The sequence below is a fragment of the Staurois parvus genome, unplaced genomic scaffold, assembly GCF_062004578.1.
Source record: "Staurois parvus isolate SC_StPar_1 unplaced genomic scaffold, SC_StPar_1.0 ptg000137l, whole genome shotgun sequence".
NCBI lineage: Eukaryota > Metazoa > Chordata > Amphibia > Anura > Ranidae > Staurois > Staurois parvus.
In genome coordinates, this window is record NW_028317933.1 from 15986608 (window position 1) to 16011657 (window position 25050).

Below are 25050 nucleotides of genomic sequence, written 5' to 3' on the forward strand. Positions count from 1 at the left end.
GATGTGAACACAGAGTGTTCACGGAGAAGCGTATATATAAATACGACACGGAATGTTTCACTATCACAAGTGTTTTCATGTTTTGTGTGTTTTGTATACAGAAAAAATTAGGAATTTTTTTTTGATTATTCATGAGTTTAATTTTATTTTACTTATTGGGGATAATACACTATTGAGTTTTCTTTGTTTTTGAGGTACACAGCAATTATTGGAATCGTACGGTGAATTTAATCAGAAACTGGAGAAAGATTTTGGACTTTTTTTGTTTCACATAATTTGATGGACACTGAAAAGGTTTATTTTAATTGATTTATATTTTCAAGGGTGAAAGTGGGACTTTTTAGTGTTATTTCACAGGGAATTATAGTGTATAAGTATAAGATACCGATTTATATTTCACAAGTCACATGACACTGGCAATGGACCGGTGTAGTGATATGTCGTTGGCTGTGTCCTGTGGACACAGCCGTCGAAATATCGCGCTTCTGCACGGCCGCGTGAGTGGCCATTTTGACAGTCACAACAGCAAGTGTCCCGCCCGGCCGTCAATCTGCTATAGACCAGGGAGAGAGGTGTTAAAAAAAAAAAAAAAAAAAAAAGCCTTTAGAATCACTTTAAACTCAAAGCCAGCTTGGAAAAGACAGCTTAAAGCAGTATTAAACCCAAAACCATATATATATGGTTACCAAACATTAGATGTGCTGGCTGCAGTTTTCTCTCTTTTTTTACAGCTTTTTTTCCTGTTTTTACCTGGTGATCTGGCCAGTAACACACCTCCTGTATTAGTGAAACACCATGCTGGAGGAATGATAGGACACAGCAGACAGCAGTACTGTCACTGGGGGGGGGGGGGTGTTAAACATATTAGCAGATTTTAACACAATAACAAATTGAAAACAATTTCCAGCTCACAAGTTTATAATCAGTAACTTTTGCTTTTGCTGGAAAAAATGCTGTTTCAGGCTCCCTGCTGTACTATTCGCCTAGGCAAAAGGCATTTGGTCATGTGATCTCTGCAGAAGGGTTCAATCAGATACAGAACAGCTGATCCTCTTCAGAGATCATGTGACCAGATGCCTAGGCTTTGGTGTGAACAGCACGAGAGAGACACAAGCATTTTCTCCAGAAAAAAAGGATTTTTAGCCAATCTAGTATCCTTTTCATGCATCACGGCAGAAATACTTTCAGAACCTTTTTATAATTTGTGCAGTACATACTGTATATGCACATATGTCAACGCGAGTTATAACACACGTTACTGTATGCTGCATTAAAGTGTTACTAAACTCACAACAGTAAAATCAGTCTGTATATGCAGTAAAGCATGCTTGCTATGCTCACTGTGGATCCTAAGGGGTTAATCCTGTACATTGTGTAAAAACCCTGTTTGATCCTGTCTTCTCTGATCCTCCCCTTCTTTTACTGTCCCTAATCCAGCTGTCATTGTGCAGAGCAGCAGTGGCAAGTCTGCACATGCTCTGTTTGGTGTGTACTGCTAGAGTTTTTGTTTTTGGGGAGGCTGCGTCACAGGGCCAATCAGCACTGTCCAGACAGAGGGTCAGGGGTCTTGCAGCCTCATAGGACAGTCAGAGGAGAATGAAAACTCCTCCTACAAGATTAACCAGTGCTCGACCAGACACTGATAGAAGTCACAAGACTGCTATATACTGCTTATGAGAAAAAGGTATTTAGCAGTTTATATTTACTGAAATAATTGCATTTCCATGTTGTGTGCACTGTGGGAGACCAGATATAGTGAATACAGGGTCCTGGGTTTAGTATCACTAACTGATTTCTCCATCTACACTAAACTGCGTTGAAGGATGCAGTAATTGTATTATGTCAAATGGCGACACCAGCTATCATAATACCATCAAGTCAGGACACAGGGCTTCCCCTTCAGTCTGTATATACAGTAAAGCATGCTTGTTATACTCACTGTGGAACCTAAGGGGTTAATCCTGTACTTTGTGTAAAAACCCTGTTTGATCTGGTCTTCTCTGATCCTCCCCTTCTTCCAAGGTCCCCCTCTTACCGCCTGTTAAGAGATAGTGTGCAGTCACCCTGCACATGCTCAGTTTGGTGTGTATTGCTAGAGAGGTTTTTTTTTTTTTTTTAGTGCAAGTGATCAGCACAGGGCCAATAGGCACTGTACAGACAGAGGTCAGGGGTTTTGCATCCTCCTAGAGCAGAAGGAAAACTCCTACAAGCTTTAACCAGTGCTCAGCTGGACACTGATAGAAGTCACAAGACTGCTCTAACTGCTGATGAGAAAAGGTATTTAGCAGTTTATATGTACTAAAATAATTGTATTTCCATGTTGTGTGTACTGTGAGTGACCAGATATAGTGAATGCCGGGTCCTGGATTTAGTAACCCTTTAAGGCGGAATCACTGTATCGCTGAGTTTCTCCATTCCCCAACCAGTAACTGAGTTGCCGGGGCTTTTTTTTTGGGGGGGGGGGGGAGGTGAATATTATTATTTTTTTTTGTTAGCATCTCCTCCTATTTTTGCAATCCTTGCTTAGACGAGGATGACATCCCTCATCCTGCCCCCTCGGTCTTATACACTTCATATACCTGATTTTCAACAGTCAGCAACTACAGTAATATAGCTGCTGACTTTTAATTTGTTAAATTCTTAATTAAGTTTCTCTGTAGCCTCCCTAGCGGTCTGATTATGTCCATATTTCTCTGCTCAAAGCGGTACATTTTTTTGCATGGAAATATGTATTTTTTTTATTGTAGGCCTGTACTTTTTAGGAATAACTCACTGAAATCTGTCCAAACAAGAGTCTAGTAAACATCCCGGGGATGATAAAATTTGAAACATGAAATCATAAATTATAATTTAATAAATAATCAAAAAACATAATATTATATTAATAATAAATTTAAATCAATAATATAATCAAACCAAAAACACTGAAATTTGAAATATAGCGCCAAGTTCACACATCGCTGAGCAAAGTCGCAAAATCGTTTTCAGTGTCTGATGACGAATTTCCCCACGAATCATTATCACTCAATTCTGCAAGTGGTTCTAATTTACTATCTCTGTTCTCTAGCTGGTCTAAAACCGCTTTTGACCTAAAGGGACGCTTTTTGGACGCCATGGACGTTTCTCAGATTCCAGGCAGAAAGAACAGTAAAAATGCAGGCAGGGTACAGGACAAAGCACTCGGGACAAAATGTATGTGAAATGGTTTGATACAGTAATGTTTTACTATGTGATTTTAGTGTATTTAGTAAATGTCACTTTTTCACATTTTTAAATCTCCCACCGTTCCGTCCCCGTACGTCCTGGCGTCGCAGGGAACGGAACCCGGAAGACGGATGCCGGCATCGGCCAGAGGACATTGCCAGGGACACTGCAGGAGGGACATCGCGGGAGCGCAGGACAAGGTAAGTGCAGAAGAGATCCTGGAGCAGCGTTGCAGTGTATTCCTGAGTGTAGCTCGGGGTTACCGCTTGTGGTGCTGAAACTTTACCCCGAGCTACACTCGGGAATACCGCCAGGGAGGTTAAAGAAGCCCACTGAAATCAATAAGATTCTGATGCACCAAAGCACCCCAAAAATCAGAGGAATTACAAATATTTTTTCGGCACTGCATTATGATGCATTGCTGCATGTTGCAAGTGCTATACAAAATGAAAGGCGCCTCAACAGATGTAACATGCCTTGCCGTGTATTTGCAAGCGCTTACAGCACAGTCACCAATTAGATTCCAGCTGGAAAAATGTTAAAAGCAAGTTAAAAAATTAAAATGTTGAATCTGCCTGGATTCCCTCCAGGAACGTCTATAGCCATGTGCCTATGGATGTCATTAGATGTACTCAACTGCCCAGACCTGCAGCGTATTTCCCAGCCAGAGGCCAATCAATATTCTAATGACGTCTAGATGGCTGTTAGTGGAATGGCTGGTTATTTCTGGGTCAGGACTACAGATCATTATATACAACAGGTTCTACTCCAGGGGGTTCATAACCTTTTTCTAATCACCACCCCCCAATGGATTGCCCAATATGCTCCCATCCCCCATTCATCAGACTGTCAAAATCATCATTAGCACTGGAACTAAGAGACATTCATAATCATTTTATCATCTTTTATATAAAAAGGAAAAATATAAATACACAACCTACCTATTAAAGACACAACCTACCTACGATGATTGAGATTTTACTGCGATTTTTGTGCAATGAAATGGAAGTGGGGATGTGATCTCCATGTATAATACATAAGGGGGATATGATCAACATGTAGAAATACATCAGTGGTTCATATAGTGAACTCGGTGTAGAGTTATTCACCCTGAGGTCATCACAGAGGACAAGGGGGCACTCTTTACGTCTGGAAGAAAAGAAATTTAATCTCCAAATATGGAAAGGTTTCTTCACAGTGAGAGCTGTGAAAATGTGGAATAGACTCCCTCAAGAGTTGGTTCTGGCCAGCTCAGTGGATTGCTTCAAAAAAGTCCTGGATTCTTTCCTAGATACACAGAATATAACTGGATACTAACATTTATAGGTAAAGTTGATCCAGGGAATATCCGATTCCCTCTTGGGGGATCAGGAAAGAATTTTTTCCCTGCAGGAGCAAATTGGATCATGCTTTGCTGGGTTTTTTTTTGCCTTCCTCTGGATCAACTGTGGGTGTAGGATTATAACTTTTTTATTTTCAATCAGGGTGGATTTGATTTAAATCAAACTGATTTAAATCACGATTTAAATCACTAGTCAGTAAGGCTTGATTTAAATCCTAGTTTTCTACATAAAGACTAATTCTTGCTGGTATAACTTTAATATACAAGTAGATGAAGATTTTTAGAATAACAACTTTTCAGATTAGTTTTTTTATCCCCAGTTTAATAGGTTAATCATTCATATTTGGACAACTTTTCTGTTGTACTTAGGAAGGAGAAAAATAATCATTACCTTAATAATAACAATTTAAATAGATTTATTCAACTGAAACAATAACATTCCAGCATATGTTATTTTCTTAAACAAACATCCATGTTTGTTAACTAATTTGGCTAAACAAAATCTATATATTTTAAGAAACGTAGACTGTCAGCCCCTTCCTCCTCACACTTAGTTTCACTTTCTTCTTGTGCAGATCTATTCCACTTCAAACAATCAGAAAAATATTGTTTCTATTCTATTCACTGAACTTCTTGAAACTTAGCACTGAAGGGGTTGATTCTGTATTCATAGGTTTGTAGAAGTTAGGATGAAGGTCTTTTTCTTAACTCTGTTCATGTTATAACATTTTTGCTGTGAAGAAGAGGCATGTGATCTCCGCTGAGTCAAATTCAGTTTTGAGAACTGCAAAAGTAAACCAAACATCTGTGATAATATCTTGTAGGCAGAGAAACTGCCCAATAATCTTCCAAAAACCTCTGGAAGAGCATGACATTGTGAATGGATTCATGGAATTTATATACCAAAAAAATTAAACATATACAGCCTTATTCTACATAATTAAAAAACTAATCTTTATTTCATGATGGAATAACCTTTGGATGGTAATATATTTTCCTCAAAAAGCATTGTATTTAAAAAAAATCCGATTTAAATCAAAAAAATCCGATTTTTTTGATTTTTTTAAAAAAAATCATTGATTTTTATCCACCCTGTTTTCAATGGTTGAACTGGATGGACTTTTTTCTTTTTTCAGCCAGACTAACTATGTAACTGTAGAACTATTAAAACATGATATCATAGTACGGTTTGTGTAAATGTTAGTCGTACGCCAGCTGACAAATCAAGTTAAATCCTCCACTTTGAACTACTTGCTCTTTCCCTTTGGCTCACCATCACGGCCGTGGATAAGGGGGTACCACCAGTCTTCCTGTCCAGGGCCCAGGCCAGCAGGGGGGCCCAGGCAGCTAGGTGAATCGGATGTGGGCAGGGAGGGCGATCAGGATTTGGGGGAGGGGGGCAATTACTGGAACAGATCCCCTGTATGGCTCCCTCTGCAGTAGCTGAAAGCTGGCTTCTTCTCTACCTCCTGCTGGCTTTCAGCTGCTGCAGAGAGAGCCATACAGGGGATCAGTTCCAGTAATTGCCCCCTTTCCTCGCACTCATCCCCCTTTCTGTGTACCATACATTTCCCCCTGCTGCCAAGGCTCTCCTATGTGCCCCCAACCCCGTAGTGCTGCCAGCTTCCCTCCTCTCCTACCCACTGGCATCTGCAAGCACAAAATAGGATCCTTCAGGATGTAGAGCTGGATCCAGTAAATATGTAACATTTACCAGCCCCTTCCTTTCCTGAATGAACACAATGAGTGATCAATACCCATCACTCACTGTGTTCATTCGTAACTGAAGCCTAGTAAACTGGGTTTGTTTGTTTTTTGGGAGGGGGGGGGTGTCAGGTTGGGTGTATGAGGCCCTATGGTTTCTAACAGCATCCCTGATGACCATACAGTAATATTAATTGCTTAGTTAATAAGGAACCCTTAAAGGTCTGGATACCTACCACTTGTTTAATTTTTTAGTGCATTAATACATTGATCTCCTTGACAGCACTACTTGTTTCGGTATCACCGTTCTTCTTGCTAAGAATGAATGCTGGGAATTGTATTTACCTCTTAGCACATGTTAATTGCGCTTCTTATATGTTTCCATGTGAGTTTGTTGTACTTGCTGGGAATTTAACAATCTTTTGTAAAACAAACAAATCCACCACTTTGTTTTACAGGTCGATAACGCAAGAAAACCCGATTCAATTGTAGCTTATTCAGAGATCCAAACCCATACCACCCATCATTGTCTCCATACTCCCAAGGGTATGGATACCCCCCCCCCCCATCACTGGCTCCATACTCCGGAGGGTATGGATACCCCCCCTCCCCAACATTGGGTTGATACTCCCAAAAAGGTATGGATGTCCCCTTCATAGGGTCAATACTCCCAAAAAGGTATGGATGCCCCCATCATTGGCTCCATACTCCCAAGAGTATGGATTACCCCCCCCATCATTGGCTCCATACTCCCAAGAGTATGGATACCCCCCCATCATTGGCTCCATAATCCCAAGAGTATGGATACCCCCTTCATAGGGTCCATACTCCCAAGGGTATGGATACCCCCTAGTTATAACATCTGTTGAGATCAACTTTTTTTTCCCATTCAGGATAGAATAAGGAGGGTTATAACCCTCTGCCAGTTTTTCTGCCACCTGTGTACCATTGGGGAGATTTCCCTTCACTTCCTCTTCCATAGCCAAAACAGAAAGTGAGAAGAAAATCCCTCCAAAGTGATGGAATCCCTGATTGTCAGCAGGGTCAATGAAACTTGTGTCCTCCCTGGATGATTTCCCCTCAATTTTGTTCTGGTGACAACCCAATATTTGGGAATTATTTCCATTTTCAGTAATAACCGTAAACAAGACAAATAGAGAAATTCTTCCTAATGGGGACAGACACAGCAGTAAAAACCTGGCAGGTGTTCCAATCCATCTACACTCTGTCCAAAAAATAAAAAAAAAGATTTGCCTTTAGTATAGGTTCACACCTAGCCGTTTTCCGCTACGTTTTGCAGAAACGCACAGCAGTCCATTTAACATGATTTCCTATTGGACAAGTTCACATCTTCGTGTTTTCTCCCAGTGCGTTTTTTGGACAGGGTCAGGGACTTTAAGCGCAAAACGTTGCGCTTTTGGTTCTATAGACACTGCAGAAAAGCATGTAGTGTGGTTTTGATGCGTTTTGCGTTTTAATCTGCCCAGCAATAAGTGTAAAAAAAAAATAATCGCAGAAGGCATCAAAAGCGCGGCAAAAATTAATTTGCAAAAACGCACTGCAGAAACGCAAACTGCATAGGTGTGAACCTAGCCTTAGGGAAGTTCCATGCCACGTGTCCATTGAGCTGAAAAGTTCAACACAAAAGCACGTGTGGCACCATACATGTGTGGTGGTACATAAAGAAGCCACATGTATGCATTTTTACACAGCGCACTGCATATCACCACACAGCAGCACTCTATTGAATTGTCACAAAATTACCTTTCATTCAAAGTTCTATGGACCCTATCCAAAACCCCATCCTATAAACGCCACATGTATGCATTTTTACGCAGCGCAGCTCATTGCACCGCACATCACTCCACATCAGCATATTGAATGAAGGGTCATTCTGTGACACTTAAGGGGTTGCCTACACTTGCCACCCACCTGAAAAGAGATTTGCTTTTCAGAGTCCTGTTGACAGGTGGCTGGGTGACTATCTGTTTTAACCCTGAAAAGTCAGCATCACTGCGCCGCAACCATCTGCACTGCACGCGGCGGCAGGGCGGTTTGCAGCGCAGCTTCATTAACTTGAATGACTTGCATCTGGTTGCCAAAAGTGACAGGTGATAAAATTTTTGCTGCAGCAGGTGTACAATCTCCTTCGGCCACTGTATTGGGTTAAGTGGGTCAGTCAGCAGGAGGCAAAACATGGCTCAACTACTTATTGTTTACCCCCCCCCCAACACACAAGTGTAAAACAAGCCCTAATAAAGTATTAAAAAAAAAAGAAAAGTAAACAGTGTAAATTGGGGCAGCACAGTGGCTAAATGGTTAGTGCTTCCGCCTGGCAATACTAGGGTCGCCAGTTCGAATCCCAACCACGGCACCACCTGCCTGGAGTTTGCATGTTCTCCCTGTGCCTGTGTGGGTTTCCTTCGGGTACTCCGGTTTCCTCCCACACTGCAAAGACATGCTGGTAGGTAAATTGGCCCTAGTATATGAATGTAAGTTAGGGACCTTAGATTGTACGCCCCTTGAGGGTTAGGGACTGATGTCAATGTATAGTATATATGTAAAGCGCTGAGTAAATTGACGGCGCAATATAAGTACCTGAAATAAAATAAAAACAAATAAATGTATTGAAACAAGGCACAATGTACATCGATGCACACACATTTCAGCGTGCAGGCTGGTGTGAATGAGGTGCTCACAATACACGGTCCATAACTCTGATGAAGATTGTACAATCAGACTGCAAAGTGTATAGCCAGCTTTACAATCCAACATGTAATATATGCATCTCTTAGCACCACCTGCTTATATGTACTAAATACCAAATATACAACACGGGATTATTCAAGGAGGTAGTACAAAGTACAACCCTTCTCTACACACCACAGTTACCTATAGAAACCAGATGCAGCAAATAAATAGGTTGTGATCTGGTGCCTAAATGCTAGGCCGTCATCCCTTATGTATATATAAACAAAATCAAATGCCCATGGGACCTATATCTCATTTAAAGTCCCCATGGGCATTTAATTTGGTTTCTATAGAAACCAAATGTCATTTTACTGTAATCCTATCTGATCAGAATGGATTGTAATTGGCTGTTATGTACATTTGCATTCCTCCAATCACTGCCTGCATGCAAAGGTTTGCTATAATTGGTGTAACGCTGAATCAGGAACCGTATGTATGGATGCCTACAAGTGAACAATGGTCTGCCATGCTGGAAGGTTTCTGCAATAAAAACACTAATTATTATTATCATACAGGATTTATATAGCGCCAACAGTCTATGCAGCGCTTTACAATATAAGGGGGGGCAGTACAATTACAATACAGAAGGAATAGGAGGGCCTTGCTCATGGAGCTTACAATCTAATTGTTCTAAAAGACCAGTTAGGCACCCTAACCACACATCCATGGAACTCCTAACAATGAACTTCTCTTATTTGCTTTCCTTTGTTAACAACATCATTGAAAGTGTTTTATACGTGTTATATCTGTTAAAAAAAAGAAAAAAAGTGGTTCCTGCCAGAGATCTAATGCTCAGATAACTTCCTGCACATGCTCTACCTGATAATTGTGTTTAGTGCTACCAGTCATGGGGACTACAGAACACCTCCCCCCTATCTTTTGCAGAGAATAAAAAAGAAATTTATTCTGTAGCCCTAATGCACTTCCTTTACCAAGGAGACAATGCTGCTCCATCATAGACACAGTCAGGGGCGTCCCTAGGCAAGTGTAGGGGGTGCACGCCACACCTGGTGACACCTATTGCATGGGGTGACACCGGACCCACTCCACGAAAAGGTAAGTTTTAATGTAAGCCGAAAAAATGGAGTCCGATCCATTATCCTCCCCAATCCGCAGATCCAATCCATCCTGCACGGATCGTCGGCTTGCAACCTATACAGGGTTAATTGATCTCTCCACGAAAAGGTAAGTTTTAAAGCAAGCCGACCATCCTCGCAGGATGGATTGGATCTGCGGATTGGGGAAAATAATGGATTGGACTCCAATCCATTATGCTCAATCAGCAGATCCGATCCATCTTGTGGGGATTGTCGGCTTGCTTTAAAACTTACCTTTTCGTGGAAATCGTGGAGACATCAACTAACCCCGTATAGGTTGCAAGCCGACGATCCACGCAAGATGGATTGGATCTGCGGATTGGGGAAGATAATGGATCGGACTCCGATCTATTATGCTCAATCTGCAGATCGGATCCACCCTGTGGGGATCGTTGGCTTGCTTTAAAACTTACCTTTTTGTGGAGCTCATGGAAAGATCAATTAACCCCGTATAGGATGCAAGCCAACGATCCATGCAGGATGGATCGGATCTGCGGACTGGGGAGCATAATGGATCGGAGTCTGATCCATCATGCTCAATCTGCAGATCCGATCCATTCTGCGGGGATCGTCAGATGGGGTGTCACCAAATGTTATCGCATCGGGTGACACCAACCCTAGGGACGCCCCTGGACAAAGTACAGTGAGTGAGTGTTGTCACCCAAGGACAGGTAGTATGTTACTGGCAGCATCAACAGGGTGAAAATAATAGAGTAAAAAAAAAAAGCCAGAAATGGAAAATGAATGCACCCACATGTAAAGACTGGTAAGCTGTGATGTGTTACATTTTTGTTTTTGGGTTTAGATACAATTTAAAGCAGTTGTAAAGGCTCAAGGTTATTTACCTTCCTGCATTCTATGCAGCAGCCCTCAGCCCCACTAATACCCCCCTAAGCCCCCTTTTGATCCAGCGATGTGCACTGGAGTCTTGGCAATCCCAGGACTCCCTCTCCTCATTGGCTGAGACAGAAGCGGGAGCCACTGGCTCCCACTGCTGTCAATCACAGCCAGTGAACCAATGAGAAACGTTAGGGGGCAGGGCCAAACTGCAGCTCTATGTGTGAAAGGACACACAGAGCAGCGGTGTCCCCATAGCAAGCTGCTTGCTGTGGGGGCATCCAACAGGAAGGAGGAGCCGAGAAGAGAAGGATCTGGGCTGCTTTGTGCATAACCACTACACAGCAGGTAAGTATAGACATGTTTGTTATTTTTCCTTTAAAAAAAAGCAAAAAAAAAAAAAACCCTTAGCTTGGGTTCATGCGGTGTGGAATTCACAGCGTTTTCTGTGCGAATTCCGCACCACAATGGCACCCCGTTCATGCAAACCGCTGCGGGTGTGTATGTTAACAACACCTCGAAATTAGTCCGCAAAAAACACGCGATGAGCAGAATCGGATCGCATGTGTGTGAATACCCATGTGATCCGATTCTACTGCGGACCCAAAAAAGGGTCCTGCACCTTTTTGGTGTGGATGCGGTGCGATTGGAGCCATACATAATGTATGGCTCAAATCGCACCGCACAGAATTTGCTTGTGATTTGCACAGAAATGTGGTGTGGTTCCTGTGTGAATCACATGCGATGTACCGTACCGCACAAGTGTGAACCTAGCCTCAGAATCACTTTACCAATCATTGTGGGTGATGTTCAACTTTGCAGGTCCAGTACAACGGATCCTATCAATACCTCAGAACATTACCTGCCACTACATATAAATAACTGCCACTACATATAGATAACTGCCACTACATATAGATAACTGCCACTACATATAGATACGGGCTGAGTATTTCACTGATCACTTGAGAACACTAAGCAGCCCTAGGCTAGTAATGTGTAAGTGTTATATATAATTTATACAATTAACCGTTTGGATGAGCCAGAGTACGCTCTGAAGTCAAACAAGCAGGACATCTGTTTTGCCTCAGGCAATGAAAAGGTTAACTGTCAGACATCAAGGATCAAATATCCAAATACTTCACTGCATGATCTATAGGAGGATTGGGATATAAACATGGAGGTTTGGTTCAGCCAAGCAAGTGTGTCTATCAACGAGCATTAACCTCCCTAGAGGTCTGATTATGTCCATATTTCTGTGCTGAAAGCGGTACATTTTTTTGCATGGAAATATGTATTTTTTTTATTGTAGGCCTGTAATTTTTAGGAATAACTCACTGAAATCGGTCCGAACAAGAGTCTAGTAAACATCCCGGGTATGATAAAATTTGAAACACGAAATCATAAATCATAATTTAATACATAATCATAAAAAATAATATAATAATAAATTTAATTCAATAATATAATCAAACCAAAAACACTGAAATTTGAAATATAGCGCCATGTTCGCACATCACTGAGCAAAGTCGCAAAATCGTTTTCTGTGTCTGATGACGAATTTCCCCCACGAATCATCACTCAATTCTGCAAGTGGTTCTAATTTACTATCGCTGTTCTCTAGCCGGTCTAAAACCGATTTTGACCTAAAGGGACGCTTTTTGGACGCCATGGACGTTTCTCAGTTTCCAGGCAGAAAGAACAGTAACAATGCAGGCAGGGCACAGGACAAAGCACTCGGGACAAAATGTATGTGAAATGGTTTGATACAGTAATGTTATACTATGTGATTTTAGTGTATTTAGTGAATGTCACTTTTTGTCATTTACAAATTTCCCGCCGTTCCGTCCCCGTACGTCCGGACGTTGCAGGGGACGGAACCCAGAAGACAGATGCCGGCATCCGCCGGAAGACATTACAGGGGACACTGCAGGAGGGACATCGCGGGAGCGCAGGACAAGGTAAGTGTAGAAGAGATCGCAGAGCAGCGCCGCATGGTATTCCCGAGTGTAGCTCAGGGTTACCGCTTGTGGTACTGAAACTTTACCCTGAGCTACACTCGGGAATACCGCCAGGGAGGCTACACTAATGCCTAGTACACACAATCAGAACATTGGACAAAAAATTCCACTTTCAAAGTGATCATCCGATGATCTGACTGTTAGTACACAACTTTCGAGAGCCGATCATGACAGTTCATGTGAAATTGAGACAAGCAGGAAAATGTATCTCGTACAATAACTGAACTACCGATTTTCTTTTAACCAGTACAATATTTGAAAATAAAAACCATTGGAAGACCAAAATTGCGTATCACTGCGATCATTCGTCCGATATTCTCATTGTGTGTATGGGGCTTAAAGCTAAAACTTCATTACAAATAGAATGGATGAATGAAGATAAGATGGAGAGTCACCATACAAGATGGAACAAATGGGAGGAATTCAAAAAGTTAAAAGCTAATTAAGGAGGTTATGGGGGATTAACATAGAATAATATGGAAATATATTTCATTCTTCTTATTAGGGATTAAGATCTCCAGAAATGAATAGGAAAATACAGAGCAGCAGGGGTGTAGGGTTGGATGGGGGCGGGGGATGGGTGGTATATAGGTAGGGGGAAGGGTTGGGAGGAAAAGATAAATGCTTTGATAATGTGTTAAGGTTTTAAGGAGTATGTTTGTATAGCTTGTTTATCTGAAAAATCAATAAATATTTAAATAAATAAATAAAAAACAAATAGAATGGATGAAGGTTAAATCCTCAGGGTTTTTTTTAGCCAGCTGTGACTAATAGAAATTTCCTCTCATTTCCTGTCCTGTAGACACAACAGGAAGTGAGAGGATCCCTTTTTGATGTGAAGGAAATCCCCTCTTACCTAGGGTTGTCACCTCATCCCTTTAAACCTGAACACATATTAATGACACAGGTTCTGGGGCTGATTAAGGTGGTAATTAAACTCAGTGCCTTATCTGCATTAAATTAGCCCCAGAACCTGTGTCATTAATATGTGTTGGGTTTTAAAAGGGATGAAGTGGCAACCCTACTCTTTGGCCCCTTTCACACGGGAGTTCCGTATGTCCGTTTACAGATGAAAAACAGACACCCGTGTATTTCTATGGATTAGCGGATGTAAACGTATGATCATCTGTTTACATCTGTTAACGTCCTTTTTTTTGAACGGAAGAAAACCCTATTTTTCTTCCATAAAAAAAAAAAAAAAAAAAAAAACAGAATGGATGAAAAATGGATGTAAAACGGACATATGGTCCATTTTTGCATTGGTAAAGGATGTAAAAAAAAAAAAAAAAAAAAAAAACAACAGATGTAAACTGATGTGAGCTGATTAAAAATGGATGTAAACTGATGAAAAAAAATGGATGTAAACTGATGTGAACTTATTAAAAATGGATGTAAACTGATGAAAAAAAACTGGATGTAAACTGATTTAAAAAAATGGATGTAAACTGATGTGAATTGATTAAAAATGGATGTAAACTGATGTGAACTGATGAAAAAAAATGGATATAAACTGATTTAAAAAAAAATGGATGTAAACTGATGTGAACGGATTAAAAACTGATGTAAACTGATGAAAAAAAACCAGATGTAAACTGATATGAATTTATTAAAAATGGATGTAAACTGATGAAAAAAAATGGATGTAAACTGATTTAAAAAAATGGATGTAAACTGATGTGAATTGATTAAAAATGGATGTAAACTGATGTGAACTGGTCAAAATCTGATGTAAACTGATGAAAAAAAAAACGGATGTAAACTGATATGAATTGATTAAAAATGGATGTGAACTGATGAAAAAAAATGGATGTAAACTGATGTGAACTGATGAAAAAAAAACTGGATGTGAACTGATCCATTTTTATTGGAAAAAACATGACTGAACTGACAAAAACGGAACATGTGTGAAAGGATTCTTAGGGCTCCTGCACCCGCTCATATTGGGGTGTATGGCGGCTATATTTTGGCGCCTGGGAGCCCCATGTGTTATGTACAGCCACATGTACAGACGAATGACAGGATACGGCTGTATGCAGCACCAATCATACACATGCATGCGCACACTGATACACGCTCCTGGGTGTGGATTATCTGCGGCCAGGGGCGCATGTCCATATACATGTTTGCAATTGGAGCGATCTATAACTGAGTACAGTTGTATCCTATAATTCATTTAAAGAAGAACTCCGGGTGAAAAATGTATTCCCATGAAGTGAGGCTGTGCCTTCGCTGCATGGGTAAACTGCTCGTTTTTGTCCAGGGGTTTGGACGGTGGAGACATATGTACCTAGTCCGCCAGTCCCCGCTGCTCCAGAACACACCCCCTCCCCCGCAAACTAGCGATCTTGTGCATGGACTGTTCCTGATGTCATCACGCCCATAGACCAGCTCTGGATGCGAGGTCGACAGGAACAGTCCACTGCTGGACGTGGGGGGAGCCTTGTTTTCTGGGGGATAAACGGATCGGGTAAGTAAAGCTTTTCTGTGCATTCCTGGACAAAACAAGCAGCTTAACCCATGCAGTTCTGCTTTAAGTCTGGGGTAGAGGAGTAAGCTGTAATATATCTTCCCTATTCCTTGCTCCTGCAGGCTTCCTCCACCTCTGTGGCTGATCCTTGAAGCCTCTTCCTTAAGACACTCCAGTTGGCAGTTGCACCATGACAGCAAGTACAATGCAGGACCAATAGTCCTGCATTGTATGTGAGGAGGATGGGGGCTCTTGCCCACTATCTGGAGTGTAGAAGATAAAAGGTGATCACCCTAAACCTGTCAGAGCGAGCAATAAACTACACCTTACCCCTAGACTTACAGCAGAAACAAACTCTCTGATCCTTTAGAGCAGTGGTCCGTGGACTTGCCTTTATCTGGCCCTTGGGACACTATTTCACCAAGTGACACCAATGATGGGACACCATTCCTCCCACTGACACCATCAATGGCACTAATCTTCCCATTGATGCCACCAATGGAGCCTTTTTCCTCCTATTAACACCAATGATCTACTCCCACTGGCCACACAGTCCCCCTATAGCCTGACGGACAGTAAACTAGCCCTTTGCTTAGAAAGTTTGGAGACCCCTGCTTTAAAGTAAAGGAAGCTGCCATGTTACCCTCGGCTTGATCTACAGTTGCCATGGTGCTGCACATGTGATCAGTTATGACACCAGCAACTTGACTGCTTGACAGTTCAGTTGACAGCACAAGCAACTGCGATAGCTATTATTCATGGCTTCAATGTAACGGTCTTGGGCAACAATGCAATTCATGGGTTTAGTTCCACTTATTGCTCTGTTTACACCTATGCAGGTGTGATGGATGGGGTGTGTTTTTGTGCACTGCATTTACGGCAGCCCATTTATTTTAGTTGGCTGCCCTAGACATAAAAACGCACAAAAGAAATTCATGATCCTTTTAAAAAAAAAATCACAAAAAAAACCCCGCAATGCACCAAAACGCATTGGTACTTTGTGCAAGGTATCTTGGGTGCAATTAAGAATTAATGGCACCGCCCCACACCTGCAAAAAGGGCGTGTTCTTGTGTAGTGCAGGAACATGTGCAATTTTATGCATGCGCCTGCAATGCACGAATGTGAACCTAGTCCTAATGAGCGTTTAAAGCGGAACTCCACAGAAAAAATATTTGGGGTACATGACACCAATCGCATGATTTATGTATCCCGTGTTCTGCTAGTTACTATAAATCCCCCCTCCAGTGATGTCCGATACTCCCCACAGCGGTGAACACACAGAACGCCTTGCATTCTGGGAAAAAAATACTAGGAGGCTTGTGAATGGATGAGGGGGTAGGAAGGGGTGTGTGGGTGGCTCACAGATGCAGCTGCTATTCTTAATTCTTTCAGCGCTGGAAGTAGTATCTGGTGTCACTGGAGGATTTTTTTGTTTTGTTTTACAGAAACCAGCATCCTGGATACGGTTTTATACATAACTCCTATAGTGCAGCTTTAAAAAATATCTACAAAAGATGGGGGGGGGGGGGCAAATCTAAATCTTTGCTGGGGCACCATGCTATCTGCATGGAGTCTGCATGTTCTCCCTGCACTGATTTCCTCCCACACTAGAAGGTTAATGGTCTGTCTGAATTAGGTATGTGAGAGAGGGACAATAGATTGTAAGCTCCCTGCAGCAAGGACTGACATGAATGTACAATAGATGTACAGCACAGTGTACACTGTCAGCCCGTTATAACAAATGAATACGGTACATTAAAGCGGAGTTCCAGTTATACTGAAAAAAAATGAAAAAGTCAACAGCTACAAAAACTGTAGCTGCTGACTTTTAAAAAACAGCCACTTACCTATCCCTCGATCCTGTGGTGTGTCCCCCCACCGCAGCCTGTTTCACCTGCCCCCCTATGTTCCCAGCGCCGGCATCTTTAGTGTGGGCACCCGGCTGTGACAGCTTGAGGCTTCACAGCTGGATGCCCACTGCACATGCACGAAAATGCTTTGAGAATGGTCCCGTAGTCTTCTAGGACCTGTCACGTGTCCCAGAAGACTACAGGGGGGGAGGGAGCGCAACTTCTACTTCTGTCTGCCTAAGCGATCGCAGCCGATGTGAGAGCGGGTACCTGTCAATTTCGGGTACCAGCTCCCAAAGGTGCCAATCCGTAATGAGGAGAGGGGGACCAGTCTTTTGGGTGGAGCTCCGCTTTAACTGAAGATAGAATCAGCAGATCCTTACCTGTCCCCAACTGTCACTGTGGGTGGGATTTACTAAAACTGGAGCACTTAGAATCTGGTGCCGCTTTGCATGGTAGCCAATCAGCTTCTAAATTCAGCTTGTTCAATTAAGCCTGGAAGCTGATTGGTTTCTGAACAGATCTGAGCCAGATTTTGCACTCTCCAGTTTTGATAAATAAACCCCATTGTGAGTGTTAAGAGTGTTACTAAACCCAGGACCCTGCATTCACTATATCTAGTCTCCTAGGACCCTGCATTCACTATATCTGGTCTCCTAGGACCCTGCATTCACTATATCTGGTCTCCCAGGACCCTGCATTCACTATATCTGGTCTCCCAGGACCCTGCATTCACTATATCTGGTCTCCCAGGACCCTGCATTCACTATATCTGGTCTCCCAGGACCCTGCATTCACTATATCTAGTCTCCTAGGACCCTGCATTCACTATATCTGGTCTCCTAGGACCCTGCATTCACTATATCTGGTCTCCCAGGACCCCGCATTCACTATATCTGGTCTCCTAGGACCCTGCATTCACTATATCTGGTCTCCCAGGACCCTGCATTCACTATATCTGGTCTCCCAGGACCCTGCATTCACTATATCTGGTCTCCCCGGACCCTGCATTCACTATATCTAGTCTCCCAGGACCCTGCATTCACTATATCTGGTCTCCCTGGACCCTGCATTCACTATATCTGGTCTCCTAGGACCCTGCATTCACTATATCTGGTCTCCCAGGACCCTGCATTCACTATATCTGGTCTCCCTGGACCCTGCATTCACTATATCCGGTCTCCCAGGACCCTGCATTCACTATATCCGGTTTCCCCGAACCCCGCATTCACTATATCTGGTCTCCCCGAACCCCGCATTCACTATATCTGGTCTCCCAGGACCCTGCATTTACTATATCCGGTCTCCCAGGACCCTGCATTCACTATATCCGGTCTCCCTGGACCCTGCATTCACTATATCCGGTCTCCCAGGACCCTGCATTCACTATATCCGGTCTCCCCGGACCCCGCATTCACTATATCCGGTCTCCCCGGACCCCGCATTCACTATATCTGGTCTCCTAGGACCCTGCATTCACTATATCTGGTCTCCTAGGACTCTCCATTCACTATATCTGGTCTCCCCGGACTCTCCATTCACTATATCTGGCCTCCTAGGACTCTCCATTCACTATATCTGGTCTCCCGGACTCTCCATTCACTATATCTGGTCTCCTAGGACTCTCCATTCACTATATCTGGTCTCCCGGACTCTCCATTCACTATATCTGGTCTCCTAGGACTCTCCATTCACTATATCTGGCCTCCTAGGACTCTCCATTCACTATATCTGGTCTCCTAGGACTCTCCATTCACTATATCTGGCCTCCTAGGACTCTCCATTCACTATATCTGGTCTCCCGGACTCTCCATTCACTATATCTGGCCTCCTAGGACTCTCCATTCACTATATCTGGTCTCCCACAGTACACAGGCCATGAAAATACAATTATTTTAGTATAAGCTGCTAAATACTTTTTCTCATCAGCAGTTACAGCAGTCTTGTGACTTCTATCTGTGTCTGGCAGAGCACTGGTTAAAGCTTGTAGGAGTTTTCATTCTGCTCTAGGGAGATGCAGGACTCCTGACCTCTGTCTGGACAGTGTTGATTGGCCCTGTGCTGATCACATGCAACCCCCCCCCCCCAAAAAAAAAAACCTCTAGCAATAGACACCAAACTGAGCATGTGCAGCTTGCCTTCAAGGCTCTGTACTATCAGCAGATGGAATGGGGACAGTAGAAGGAGAAGATCAGAGAAGACAGGATCAAACAGCCTTTTTACACAATGCAGAGTAACACCTTAGGTTCCACAGTGAGTAGAACAAGCATGCTTTGCTGCATATACAGACTGATTTTACAGTTGTGGGTTTAGTAACACTTTAAGTGGCAGACAGATGTGTGACTTTTCTTTGGGATGTTATATCCTCATACTGGAATAAAAATCTGCATCACCAAGCCCTGGTCCACATCAGTCATATGACTTGAGAGTTACAAATCGCATGACAACCCACACGCCATTAAACCGGCAATGGAACTGTTCAAATCAGTGTGACTCAAGTTGCAGCGACTTTGATCCCTGGTTCACACTGATGCGGTGCGGTATTTGCAGCATTTTCTGTGCGAATTCCACGCCACATCAGAATCGCACCCTGTTAATGCGAACCGCTGCGGGTGTGTGTTACATTAACAACACCCCCCCGAAAGTGGTTCGCAAAATGCGGTGCGATGTGCAGAATCAGATCGCATAGGTGTGAATACCCATTCAATCCGATTCTAGTGCGGACCCAAAAAATGGTCCTGCACGTTTTTGGTGCGGGTGCGATTGGGGCCATACAAAATGTATGGCTCTGATCGCACCGCACACAAATCGCATGTGATTTGCGCAGGAATGCAGTGCGGATCACATGCGATATACCCAGGGGCGGACTGACAACTCATGGAACCCCCCAGGCAATAGGGGATCATGGGGCCCCTGTGTCCTTGCCCAAACTCAAAAAAGCCTATGAAAAAGGTACCAGGGGCATCTCATGAGGCCCCCTACAGGCCCCGGGCCCTCGGGCAGTGCCTGAGTTTCCAAATGGTCAGTCTGTACCTGGATATACCGCACCGCATGTATGTGAACCCAGGCTAAAAAAGGTTCCTGCATTACTTCATTGTGACTTGCATTGACATCTGGTAAATGAAGTTGCACAGTGCTGAATAGTCGTCTTCAAAGCCGCACTGGTGTGAATTAGAGCTTGGGGTCAGTTCACACAATAACAAACACTTTTGCGCATCCAGTTTTTGATGGGCCATTCATTTCAATAGACTGCCACCCACACAGGAACGCGGCACATATAGCAAGACAGGTACGGCTTTTAAAGATTGAGCCGCACCAAGCCGCATGGTGCCGCCGTACAGTGGCAGTAGACACCCTGCGTGTGGGGTGCCTTGAACAATGATTGGCCCCCGCGCACCTCTAACAAGGGCGGTGTATTCCCATGTGCTGGGTGACATACGCACGGAAACACGCCTTTCCCGCAAAGCCTTCTGGAATGAATGGGCCCAAAGGATGCCCACATATTATCCAATCTACCGTCCTCTAGGCCGTACACGGGAATGCCTGATGCCATACCTAATGAATGGGTTGCTTGGCTACAGCCTGGTACACACAATGAACATATCGCATGAATGATCGATAATGAAAAGTGATCCATGTCCAGATCGCTTCTCAGAGGTGTTTGATAGGCTATGAGGAGGAGATGCCTCACCAATTTTAACCCCGTCACTACCGCACCACAATCACATGCATTGCACATTGCGCAGCGTTCCTCGTTTACTAGAATGGGTCGCGATTTGTGGGGCAATCGTAAACACCCCATCTGCTGGGTGGTTGGGGGCGCTAATAACACGGTGCGCCTTTTAAACGCCCCCCTTAACAACAAGTCTACATGAGTCCTGTAGGATTGCCCTCCTATGACATAGTTGTGCGATCAGATCGCATGGTGTATGGCCGGCTGCATAAAACCCATAGCTCATCCTATGACATCCCCCGATCATCGTACGATTCCTCCATACACAGACCCATCCTGAACACATGGGATCCACAGCCCGGCAGGCCAAGAGTCCGGACAGATCCGGGTCAGGTAGATCGGTGACCGGGGATCCCCGCATACTCCTCCTCTGCCCCGGATCGCTGGTATTGTCCTCAGACGTTCGAGCTATATATAGATCCATAGAGCGATGATCCGGTCCGGTCTTTTACCACCCCCTCCCACCGGATCCCTGACATCCCCACCACCCGCTGCAGGTGACCCGGATCCCCCCCAAGTCTGATCCCCCCCCGGGCCTTCCTTACCTCTTCCCGGCTCCGCCGCTCCCTTCAGTCCCGTTGCCGTGGTAACGCCCTGGAGGCGGGCTCTCCCTGGACACTGCGCTCATTGATGCAGCTCAGCTGTCACTCAGCGGCGCAGGCTGGACTGCAAGTGGAGGGCTGGGCGGGGTTTGGCCGGACCGTGCGCTCTCATTGGCTGCAGGCTCTGTCACCTAGGCCGGACTTAGCGCAGGAGCCTGACTTTTTGTTAAAGTGACAGAGCGGAGGGGCTCGCCGACCCACAATGCACAGCGGCGGAGAGCCAGGCAGACTGGTCCTAGCAGGAGGAATGAATGGGGGCAGTGATTGTATGAGCGGGGAGCGCAGGCCTGCCTGGGGACTGTCACTTGTCCTGGCTTGCAGCACGGGGGGAAGTTTCATGGAAACTTCCAAGAGTATTTGTATATATATGGGGGGTGGGGACCAGGGGCTGACTGACAACTCATGGGGCCCCCGGGCAACAGGGGATCATGGGGCCCCTGTGTCCTTGCCCAAACTCAAGCCTATGAAAAAGGTAGCAGGGGCATCTCATGGGGCCCCCTACTGACCCCGGGCCCTTGGGCAGAGCCCGAGTTTCCAAATGGTCAGTCCGCCCCTGGTGCGGACCATTCTCTGAGGACCAAATCACACCTTTGGGGGCATTCACACCTTGGCACAGAGGGCAGTGTTCCCAAACGTGATTTTCATGGGTGATTTACACGCAATTTCGCATGTCACTCATAGGGTAGCCTGCTCACTACATGGGCTGTCCTGTGTGCATTTGTAGTCCCAAAAGAAAGCTCATGCTCTTTTTTTTTTTTGGCGACACACGTGGCAGGTTTTTAAAACTTGTGTTTTGCCATGATCATGACGATCGCAGCAGAATCATTGTGTTTGGCCTGCCATTATGGAACCCAAAGGCACATTGCACTGTGATTTGGGGGTCACATGATTCTTCTTGCAATCCAAAATCGCAAGATGTGAACGGCACTCAGGGATTTATTCAAGTGGGGAGAAAAAATGCTGCATTATGATATGCACAGCGTATAGCGGTGGTCTCCATACTACAGCCCTTTGCTTGCCTTTATCCAGCCCCTGAGGCAATGTTACTCCTACTGACACCAATGATGAGGCACTGTTCCTCCTACTGACACCAATGATGAATGATGGGGCACTGTTCCTCCTACTGACACCAGTGATGATGCACTGTTCCTCCTACTGACACCAATGATGGGGCACTGTTCTTCCTACTGACACCAATGATGAGGCACTGTTCCTCCTACTGACACCAATGATGGGGCACTAGTCCTACTGACACCAATGATGAGGCACTAGCCCTCTTACTGACACCAATGATGGGGCACTGTTCCTCCTACTGACACCAATGATGAGGCAGTGTTCCTCCTACTGACACCAATGATGAGGCACTGTTCCTCCTACTGACACCAATGATGGGGCACTGTTCCTCCTACTGACACCAATGATGGGGCACTAGTCCTCTTTCTGACACCAATGATGAGGCACTGTTCCTCCTACTGACACCAATGATGGGGCACTAGTCCTCTTACTGACACCAGTGATGAGGCACTGTTCCTTCTACTGACACCAATGATGAGGCACTGTTCCTTCTACTGACACCAATGATGAGGCACTGTTCCTCCTACTAACACCAATGATAAGGCACTGTTCCTCCTACTGACACCAATGATGAGGCACTGTTCCTCCTACTGACACCAATGATGAGGCACTGTTCCTCCTACTGACACAAACGATAGGGTACTATTACTTTCACTGACACCAACGATGTGGGACTATTCCTCCTACTGACACCAACAATGGGGCTCTATTGGCCCCTTAGTTCCAGTGAAAGGAACTCAAGTCATCAGCATACCAAGACAATTTGGAGAATTTCATGCTCCCAACTTTGTGGGAACAGTTTGGGGATGGCCCCTTCCTGTTCCATCATGACTACGCACCACTGCACAAAGCAAGGTCCATAAAGACATGGATGAGCGAGATTGGGGTGGAGGAACATGACTGGGCTGCCCAGAGTCCTGACCTCACCTCGATCAGGGGCGGACTGACCATTTGGAAACTCGGGCAGTGCCCGAGGGCCCAGGGTCAGTAGCGGGCCCCATGAGATGCCCCTGCTTTTTTGTTTGGGCAAGGACACAGGGACCCCATGATCCCCTATTACCTGGGGGCCCCATGAGTTGTCAGTCCGCCCCTGAACCCAATAGAACACCTTTGTGATGAATTAAAGCGGAGACTGTGAGCTAGGCCTTCTTGTCCGATATCAGTGCCTGACCTCACAAATGTGCTTCTGGAAGAATGGTCAAACATTCCCATAGACACCCTCCTAAACCTTGTGGACAGCCTTCCCAGAAGAGTTGAAGCTGTTATAGCTGCAAAGGGCGGGCCAACTCAATATTGAACTCTACGGACTAAGACTGGGATGCCATTAAAGTTCATGTACATCTAAAGGCACGCGTCCCAATACTTTTGGCAATATGGTGTATATTAATGGTATTTTGGTACATAGGGAAGCTGGAAATTTAGGATTAAAATGTGAAGCTGAAGATTTATTACTACTTTACCTCTGAATGAAAACACTAACATTAAACTAACCCCTTCAGTGGTACAAGGGGCGCTCAATTCAAACTGGGACTTTTGAGTTTATATAATGAAAGAACAAATTTCAGGGAGTGGAAATTGCATTTATTTTTCTACATACTGCCCTGCTACATTTATACACCTGTCCCAGCATTTAACAAATGCCTGGAAAGCTTTGGTACAGAAAATTTGTCAGTAGTCCTGAACCATCCTAGGACAGCCTGCTTCACTTTGTCATCGGTTCTAAAATGCTGACCTCAGAAGAACTCTTTTAGGGGTCCAAACAGGTGGAAATCACTCGGAGCGAGGTCGGGGCTGTAAGGGGGATGTGGCAATACCTCCCAGCCTAGTTGCTGTAATGTGCACAGGGGCGGACTGACAACTCATGGGGCCCCCGGGCAATAGGGGATCATGGGGCCCCTGTGTCCTTGCCCAAACTCAAAAAAGCCTATGAAAAAGGTACCAGGGGCATCTCATGGGGCCCCCTACTGACCCCAGGCCCTCAGGCAGTGCCCAAGTTTCCAAATGGTCAGTCCGCCCCTGAATGTGCATGTAGTGCGGTGAGCAGTATGAGCTTGTGCGTTGTCCTGGAGAAACAGGTGAACAAACGAGGCTGTTATTTCCGCAGACGTATGCACATCACTCAGGACATGACAGTAATATCCACTGTTGATAGTGGCACCAAGAGGTAGAAAATCCACATTAATAACGCCATATTTGTCTCAGAAAACACTTGCCATCACTTTACCTGGAGATGCAATTGTTACAGACAAGTTATGCGTCGATTATCCAGGATCAGGCGTTCCACGTGCTGAATGTTTACAGAAATGGCTGCTCTGGGCTGGAAACCACCATGGCTGGGATCGTCACTGACGGACGTACGGCCATCTT

General features: G+C 44.4%; 1 protein-coding gene across 3 annotated transcripts in view; it reads right to left on the minus strand.

Annotated features, from left to right (window-relative positions):
* The window catches only part of ELMO2 (engulfment and cell motility 2), a 136092-nt gene extending 114390 nt beyond the window's left edge, over window positions 1-21702 (minus strand). For 2 of the 3 annotated variants that reach the window (XM_089673403.1, XM_089673401.1), the window contains exon 1: window positions 21553-21702. The gene's annotated coding sequence lies outside the window, so the exon portion shown is untranslated. The remainder of the gene's footprint in view (window positions 1-21552) is intronic. The other variant, XM_089673402.1, reaches the window with a different exon arrangement.
* Window positions 21703-25050: the final 3348 nt, after the last annotated feature.